This window comes from Cyprinodon tularosa, unplaced genomic scaffold, assembly GCF_016077235.1.
Source record: "Cyprinodon tularosa strain WSP-4 unplaced genomic scaffold, ASM1607723v1 ctg526, whole genome shotgun sequence".
NCBI lineage: Eukaryota > Metazoa > Chordata > Actinopteri > Cyprinodontiformes > Cyprinodontidae > Cyprinodon > Cyprinodon tularosa.
Window position 1 is genome coordinate 399,839 of NW_024039259.1, and position 9,303 is coordinate 409,141.

Below are 9,303 nucleotides of genomic sequence, written 5' to 3' on the forward strand. Positions count from 1 at the left end.
TGGTAGAAATGAAAGAATGTTTATATAACCGCTTGTAAGCTGGAAATAATATGTCTTATAATTTAGAAATCTCATACAAAAAGAGATGCAAAAACATTTCATGATGAACATATTGAGCCTTTTCAGCAATTCAGATCTTTTAAAATTAATTAAAGCAACTTTAAAAAGGCTATTGGGAATGTAAATGTACAAACAATATATCAGGAAAAGATACAGGTGGTGGTTAGGAGGCAGAACCTTTGTCAAGGTCCAGATATCAGAAAACGCAATGATGTCCAGCAGGGTTGAAGCAAAGGCAAATAGTTATGACTTAGACAGGATCAGTAGTACAGTACTGTCTTTGTTATTTATATCAATTAGAACAACAATGTTTTAGTTCTTAAGTGTTTAACAGAGATCACAGCAAATCAGTTTTGTTAATTTCTTGTCAATTTCTTGTCAATTTAATATTCAGATTTTTTTTCGACAAACAGTTCTTTCAAAAATCTCAATTACTCACCGGTATTTGCAGTGTTTAGAATAGAAAAAAATCCCTTTATTGTCCCACAATGGGGAAATTGTGGTTTTAAAGCAGCAAAAAGTTAAAGCAGAAGTGGTCACACAATGTGGACCTTAGAAAAGTGTAAAAAAATGACAGATAAGAAAATAAACGAATAGAGTATTATACTGTATAGTGTTTTGCAAGATATTACTCTGTATCTGGAGAATATACAATAAACAATCTATAACCGCTGTGGACATTTTTACAGTTAAGGATATGTAAGCAAAACCAGAGATGCACAAAAAATGACAGCAGCATGTTATTTAAGTTATCTAATATTATTTAACTAAGACAGAAACTCTGCAAAAATCAGGATGAATGTAAAACTTATTAAGATCGTTGGGAACAGCGGTGGTTATAAAGTCTTCCAGGTGATGCGAGGAAGGATCTGTGATAACGTTCCCTGATGCATTTAGAGTGCAGCAGTCTGTCAGTGAAGGAGCTTTCCAGTTCAGCAACAGCTTCATGCATGGGGCGGGAGACATTATCCAATAGAGATATTATATTTTCTAATTAGGATCCTTTTGTTTCCCACCTCCTGTACTGAGTCCAGGGGGTATCCAATCACAGAGCTGGCTTTCCTGATCAACTACTATTCTGGTTTAAGTGTGATTGTGTTTGCTTTCATTTATTTACTTTTGAAATGTCATATAAGAACAAAACATTGCATCCTTATTGTTTATGTAGATTGTGTTGAGCCATTGCCATTACCCAAGGACACCACTAGATGGAAGCACAACTATTTAATTGATGAAAAAGGGGATGGCTGATATTTCTGATCAACCCCAAAAATAGCTCAAACATTGTATCGTTTCAAGTTCTCTGACCTCTTATAGTGTCTTGAAATATTTTATTTGCAAATGTATATTATTTGTGGAGTAGCCTAGATGAAAACCTGGATCAATGTACTAGCAGGTCTTGAGGGACCTCATTGGACATAATTGTTTGCATTGTGCATACTTTCTGCATACATATCATGTCACAGGAAGCAAATTAGCTTTTACTTTTGATAAAATGCAGCCCCTATTTCATAAAAGTGCATTTCTTAATAAAAATCTGTTTGATTTAGGGTAGTCTTCTGAGCTGAACAATTTACCAAAGAAAACTTAAATTAATGGCAGAAATGTTCTTCTGTGGGCCTTTTCATTGGAGCCATTTTGATGGCATTCAGTAACTGTTGGTAATCTTAAATGGAAAACTTTTGCAAGTTATTGTTGTAATTTCACGATCATGTATGCATAAGGAAGGCAACTTCCTCCTGGTGATTGCTCATGGAAACTATAATGACACACATGAATGTGTTAATCACGTAGGCTCCTCTGCTGCTGCACTCACATTTTCACAACAACACTTCCTACTTTTTCTAAAGACATTTGGCTCAAAGTTAAAAAGAGGAGTCAGCAGGTGCTGGTGTGACAGAAAGTTCATTCCTTACTAAAAATGTGTTTTATTTAATTTTATCCACATTTTTTGAACACATTAATAAAGAACATTGAAGCTAATAAAATAAATTTGCTTCTGTTGGTTCTAGAATTGCACTGATTAGGTGGCTGCACACTGGAGTAGCTCTGTGAGCTTTACAGTGACAATTTTTTTAAGAGACCTTTAGTTCAGCAAAATAAAGTATATGTTATCATTTCCTTAGATGTGAGCTTTTTGTATGATATTAAAGTACTTTTTACCATCACTGTACAAATAAGACAGATAACCTCAAAACTGGAGACTATTAATAGAAACTTTAAGGACAGCCATCAAGGCTGTTTTTAGAAAGGGACAGATGCTCTCAAACTCTTCCTCATTTTTCAGAGGATATTCCGCTCAGAGTTAAAATGCACGCCAAGCAATAGGAAGGAAGTGATTCAACTAATAGAAATGCATAAGTGTGTGTGTTAAGAGGAAATCAAATCAGAGTCATTTGTCAACGAGTCATTTCTGAAGACAGACAGACAGCAGGAAAGGGGAGCATCATGGGTGCATTTAAATGGATTAACATGTCTTTACTTCTGACACTGATGCTTTCGTCTAAAGGTAAGGATCGTAATAAGACAGAGATTCTTCCTCTAATTGGCATGTTTTTCTTTATCTGTATAACTTAAGCTGTAATTACATGACTGTGTTCAACATGTTATTTCTTATTAACAGCACAAGCTGAGGCAGAGCAAACGTTCCTTTCTGTCAAAGTTGGAAATGAAGTGACTTTGCCTTGTGGAAGCAGGAGAGAAACTCAAGATAATTTGGATGAAGCTAGTTGGGTCTTCAACAATAGAGATAAAATAACAACAACAACACTAGTCAAGCTTGTAAATTCTAAAAAGCAACAGAAAACTGCATCTGGCAGACAGAGTGTTACAGAAGACTTTTCCCTGGTTCTACATAATGTCACAGAGAATGACGTGGGTCAGTACAACTGCCTCTGGACCATATCAAGACAAATGCATCGTTCCACGCTATTTCTGTCTATAATTAATTGTAAGTGTTTACATCATATAACAAAACAAAGAAAAACAATGCAATAATTATCTAATGATCAAGTTATTTTTTTCTTATTTTTTCTCCTTATGTCTTTGTTATCTCCAGTGGTTGAGCAGAAGAGCAATGATACAGTCACCTTGTTCTGCTCTGTGTTAGAATATGATCTCTGTCTTCATGAGGTTGAATGGCTTTATGAGGGGAAAGAGGAAAAACCCTCAGATATGAATATGTTCCAACATGCATGCTCCGCCACTGTGACATTTCCAACATCTTACATTCATGAGAAATTAGACATTTATCAGTTACTGCAGTGTAAAGCCACAAACAGTATCACTGCGAAAGTTCAGCAGTTTCCTTTTAGCGCTCAGTCCTTAGGTGAGAACATGATACAATCTTTAAAATCAGTTCAAATATTGGCTTTAATCTGCCAGGTTTTTATATAATTGTATTTTTCTCTATGCATACATTTCTAAAGGTGATAATCTAACAAAAACAAATAAAGCGGCAAATGAACCGACCCTGTCATCAGATCCTCAATTAACATCACAGACAAGTAAGTTGACAACTCTGGAGGTAACACGAATCCAGTAACCAAACCTTCAATGTCATCTTATAATTCATTATCGAATGTTACATAGTAGATAATAATCTTATGTTAAAACAATATTGTTTTGTAGCAATATAGAAATATATAATTCCTCATGTAATTATTTCTCTTTCCAGCTTTACCTTGGTGGTATATTATCTGTCCTTTACTCCTAGTTGCACTGTTGATAACTGTCCCTATGATCATCCTTTGGAAGCAAACCAAAGGTGAGATAATTCACAGATAAATCCTCTGTTTTTAAATTATTCTATGTCAGATCTATGTTAGAAGAGTCCAATGATATTTCGTGTTTTGATTTTCATATTTGAGGTCTTTTGCTCCATGCTAGAGTTATCAACAATGCACAGCGACTTCGATGAAAATAGAACTGAGGCATTTTGATGTGTTTAAAAAAAAAAAAAAACACGAAAAAAGCAGTCTTTTTTTAGGGTTGTATTTATGGTTATAAATGGGGAAGGAGCATGGAGATTCAAGTCCGTTTCTGTTTTTTGTAGGAAATAAAACGCAAGCTGAAGACAGCAGGGTGAGTTTTAAATATTTTTAATGTTAAACAATAAAGAAAAAAATTTTTTTTTTAAATGTTAAAATGTAAAAAAAAAAACAATCCACTGGACTTTGTTTCCAGGTTTGAACTGTCAAACCTGGAAACAAAGTCCAGTGGATTGCTAACTTTTTTTTTCTCAATTGACTTTGACCTGGATGACTGAGAATCTTTACCAGCATTTAAATATGATTGTTTTTTCTGTACAGGAACTAGACCAAGGTTATATTCACTACTTGTAGTTACATCAGCGGCTTTCTTACAGCACAAGTTATAGTTCACTTACAATATATAAAATGTGAAAGCAAAACACACCAAATAATTTATGTCCAGACCAAACAAGTGGACCAAATAACATTTCTAGTGTGAATGCAAATTAATGAGAACTAGTACCAAAGCTAGCATGACATTAAGAGGTAATAATAAGTTCAGAGAGTAGAACAGTTTTTTTAAAATGCATAGAGATCTGTCAGTCCAAGGAAAACAAACTGGATTATTAAGTATTGCTGTGAAGCTGAGATATGGTATCTGAGTTTTTTTCACCAGATGGTTAATTTCACCTGAATACGGGGAGTGAGTGGGTTCTTTAACTCCTTGCTGTATGAACAACTGTTTTAGGGTTCTTACTGTGTGATTTTTTTTCCATCACAGATGCCCTGTTATGAAGATTTAGTAAAGCAGGATCTGAACCAACCCTCTGCAGTGGTCACAGTGCTTCCAGAAACACATCAGAGCCGAGTAGGACCATACAGATGAAAACACACCAATGCACACAAATACAATACAGAGGAATACAATCCCTTCAGTTTGTTATTCAATGATTTGTTTGGAAACCAAACATGGCTTCATCTGAAGAATTACCCGAAGACTCTGCTATTCAGTCTGTTTTAGCTTGAATGCCTTCTATTTCTTTTTTGAAAAACAAACAAAAGACTGTGATTTGTGGCTTTCCTGGTCGGAAGGCCATTTTGTGGATTCCTCCTGACTGGATTTGGCAAGAGTTTGATTTATCAGTTAAGTCCTCTCTCAACATGAGAGGCAAAAAGACAGATAATTCAAAAGCGTTTATTTGAAAAACGGATCTGCAGTAGCAGCAGCTAGGGCATCTATCGCAGGAACCTCTGCAGAAAGAAAACACAGGTTTACTGGTTTACTAGTTCAGTCTAAGCCCAGAGAACGTAGGATCCAGCCAGTGGGCTGACTATAAGATGCGGTGGGCACCGCCAAGAGTGTCCCAAATGCTACAGCCCCGCTGGATGGAGAACAAACAGGAGACCAGATCCAGGGAGATGAAGGAAGGCAAGATAATCCAGAGGACAATGCCAAAGCCGGTACCAAGGACGTGCAGAGGATACAGAACCAGGAGATCAGAAGTCCGGAGAGATACTGAAGGAAAATCCAGGTCCGTGTCAGGAAGCAGCTCTCAAGTTCAGCAAGCAGGCAGAATCCAGCAGGAGTCCAAAGTAAGGTCAGGCAAACAGATCAGAGAAGGACAGGCAGGCTAGTGGTTGAGAGGCAGAACAGGTAAGGATCAGGTAATCAGAAACACTAAGGTAATGCTGAAACGCTCTCACCTCTGTTGTGGTCCAACTGTTGAATTTCTTTACAGCCTGCCTTTTTTTAATAATTTATTCATCTTTACTTGCTTTTTTTCCCCCTTAAAGTTCTTTGAAATGACTCTGTGCTTAATTGTGCTATATAAATAGATGTGCATTGTGCTTGCTTTACCTCTAGCTGGCAATTTAGCAGCAGCTGGTGAAGCCGCTGCACCTGTTTGTGCCGCCATGGCAACATTTTAATTAATTGTGATTGTACCATTTTTATGGAAACTACTTGGGAATCTTAATATGATTTTTTTTTAAACAGAAGCTGCTACAACTATGGATATGAAATTTTAAAACTAAACTCTACTGTATATCTGTGTGGTTTAGGACAAATTTTAATGAACACCTGTTTTTCTTTTTCAGCCTGATCCAGGTGATGGTGTTTCCTACGCTTCCATCAACTTCAAGAACACTACGAAAAAAACAGCAAATGTAAGTATTTTCAGTGCATTATTGTGCAACAATTTAACTAATACAACTATTTTTAACTAAATATTAAAGTATCCTAAGTGGACAACTTTACACTGTGCTATTTTTTAACCTCAGGATTTGGCAAGTAATGTTTTTTGAAATTGTGCAAAGAGGAAGAGAAAAATTCAAACTTTCTGTTTCTTTCATTAATTGACATCATGGAGTGCATATTGAGGTAGATTCTCAGGCCTAGTTGCTGTAGAGCAACATGGGGTTCTTATGTATAACTCATAGTTACATTTTTACCCGCAAACCATTTTATATCACATGGACGAGCAGATCACTGTTCTTTATATGCAAATATGGAGAAGATGGGGGTTAGGATGTTCAAATCTCACGTATAATAGGATTATTTATTGTTTTCTAAAAAAAATTGTAAAATGTCTTACTGTATGCTATAATGAATTTGATATTTTCCTTCTAGGTCCCTGAGGCTGTAATCTACAGCACTGTGGGAAGTTCTTCCTTTTCTGGAATTTCCTCTGATATAAACTGCCTTTACTCTACTGTCAAAAAGAGCTAGAAATACAGTAGTACTAATAGCGTAAAGCTGGAGCAACCAAACTATATATGGGGGCTACATACAGCATGAGTCCTCATTTCATTAGGTAACAGGTTAAACTTCTAAACTTGAACTTAAGCTAAGCATTTTCTGTCCTCTTCGGTAAAGCAAAAGTTAAAGAATACTTAAAAAAGATTAAAATAGAATCCTATTTAGTTTTGTTATGAGAAAAAGAAAAGTTTTTGCATTATAGTAGTAAAGAAATGATTTAACTTTGTTTAAATTTTTTTCTTTATTACACGTAGGCTAATCAGAAGAGAACTTTGATATCGGTTTATGCGATTATATATGTGATATATGTGCATATATGTGATTAACATAGTGTATCATGTGACTTACTTTCAAAGATGAAGCAAGGCAAAGACTTCCTCAAAAAACTTACTTCAGCATATAGTCATCTTGCAGAAACACATTTTGGGACATGCGGATGGGCTAATGTTTGCATATGTAAACTGAGATGTCATCCGGCGAGTGCAGAAATGACATGCTGTTTTTTTTCGTATGCTGCTTCTTGGTCCTCTTTATTCTAAAATGAAAGGCATATTGATTGAGTTAGTGACTCTTTTTAAATAAAAATTGATATGATAATTTTGTTGTTATCCTTTTGATTTCTTATTAAAATTACATTATTCATAGTTTACAATAATCCCTAAATGTAAAAAATTTGTTGGCACCTTAATCATAGAAGACTGATCTGATCAGGCCTGACTGACACATTAATTAGGCTTAAAGGGTTTGTGTGTTGTATTATTTGTTTTTATAATATGACCTGCATGAACTTTTAGGAATATACATTTTTTTTTCTCTTTTACTCCAGGTAAATCTGCCTCCTCTACCATTCAAGATAATAATGGATGTGCTTAATTCCCCACTGAGCCATATAGTGCTTGACCTGCTGCCTACAGTCAGCATATTCTCCATCTCTAATTAAGCCGACTAATCCAGAGTTTTTTTTAAATAAAAAACATGATAATTATTCTGTGGATGACAAGACTGTCTTGCAGTGAAAGTCTGAGATGTATGGAATAAAAAGGAATTTGGAGTCCCTTTTGAACACCTGGTTAGACACTTAATGTTTTTCTCACAAACCAGTGTGTTAGTGATATAGTCATTCAATCCAGGTGATTGTGGAGGCCACCAGGGTCTTCTGGAGTCTCTGGAAGGCAAAATACATTGAATTGTCCTTGGTGTATTGTAAATATTTTCCAACTCTCTCACATACAAACTGTATCTCCTGCGCAGCCTCCGTTCTGTAGCAAATAGAGATAAGTCTAATCAGTGTGATAATTCACACCAGCGTTATGCCATAGCATGACAGCACTTCTCTGTAATCTGTCAGAAAAATCACCTGGCAAGCCTGATTGGTCATTTGCAATACTCTTAGTTTAATTTACAGATATTTCATCTTGGCCTGGTTCCATTAAATCAATTCAGGGAAAAAGGGACATTTAGCAGAATTGAGTGCGTGAAGTGACGCCTATTGCCAAAATACCAAGTATGTTTTTAGCCAATCCGGAAGTAGTTACACAAATGTGCTATTATGAAAACAGTAAATCATTCTCTTCAACAACTTTAGATGCTTTCCTATTTCAACCCAAATCTGAGCTGGTCCATTATGTTAAGTTAGAAATACAGCGACACTCACTTATCAGAAGGCTGACTCTGTCATGTTGGGGTCTAATCTTCTAACCCACATACAGAAACACTCAAGAGACAGGAAAAAAGTTAAATGGTTTGTTGACAATGTTTTGAGAGAAATGTGAACGGCGTCTTGGTTCGTCAGGCTGGTCACGGGAGGGAAGCAACTAGAGGAGGACAGATCGGTTAGAGTGGATCCAGGAAACTTGCTGTTTAACGATGATTTGGGTTAATACCTGCTCAGGGGGTATTCTGACCGGCAGGGGGGAACCTTGAGGGTCCAGAGGCTGATCGGCAGGCCGAGGGCTGAGGGCAGAGGCAGAGACGGAGGCTGAGGCGGAGGGCCGACAGGCAGGTTCCAGGCAGCGAGAGTTTTGTCCAGGAGTTGACTGATCACCAGAAATGTCAGGATCTGAGAGGCAGAAGAACACAGAGTCAGAGAGGTTCTCAAAAAATCAGGAAAACAGATCAGATTTAGCTGGCTCAGGTTTGCTGGTACCATTACTGGCAAACACTCTGGCAGGGAGGTGTCAGCCTCCTCCTCCTTAAGAAAGCCTCCAGATGAGCAGATGGGAAACAGGTGTGCAGAAGTCAGCTCACGCCCTCAAGAGGAAGATCTCAGGCTCCCTCTGGTGGAGAAAGGTGACAAGCCTCCACATCCCAACAGACTCAGATGGCTAACAGAAGCACCACAACTCTGTCAAAAGGCGGAGCCTTATGCTGCGTGTATGACTGCAGAAAAAAAATATATATATTTTTTTGTTTTTTGGAAAAAAACTGAGTGAATATCTGCTGTTTTCCACTTGGCTATTTATTGAAGGCACCACAAAAATAAAAAATGGTTTTATTTATTTAATTCTTCTTCTC

At 36.7% G+C, this 9,303-nt stretch overlaps 1 long non-coding RNA gene across 1 annotated transcript; it reads left to right on the top strand.

The window, feature by feature from the left end:
* The first annotated feature begins 2,683 nt into the window (after positions 1–2,683).
* On the top strand, positions 2,684–3,784 carry LOC119795894. The gene is made up of 4 exons (XR_005282387.1): positions 2,684–3,010; positions 3,119–3,388; positions 3,489–3,566; positions 3,737–3,784. It is a non-coding gene; the product is annotated as an uncharacterized LOC119795894 (long non-coding RNA).
* The last annotated feature ends 5,519 nt before the right edge of the window (positions 3,785–9,303 follow it).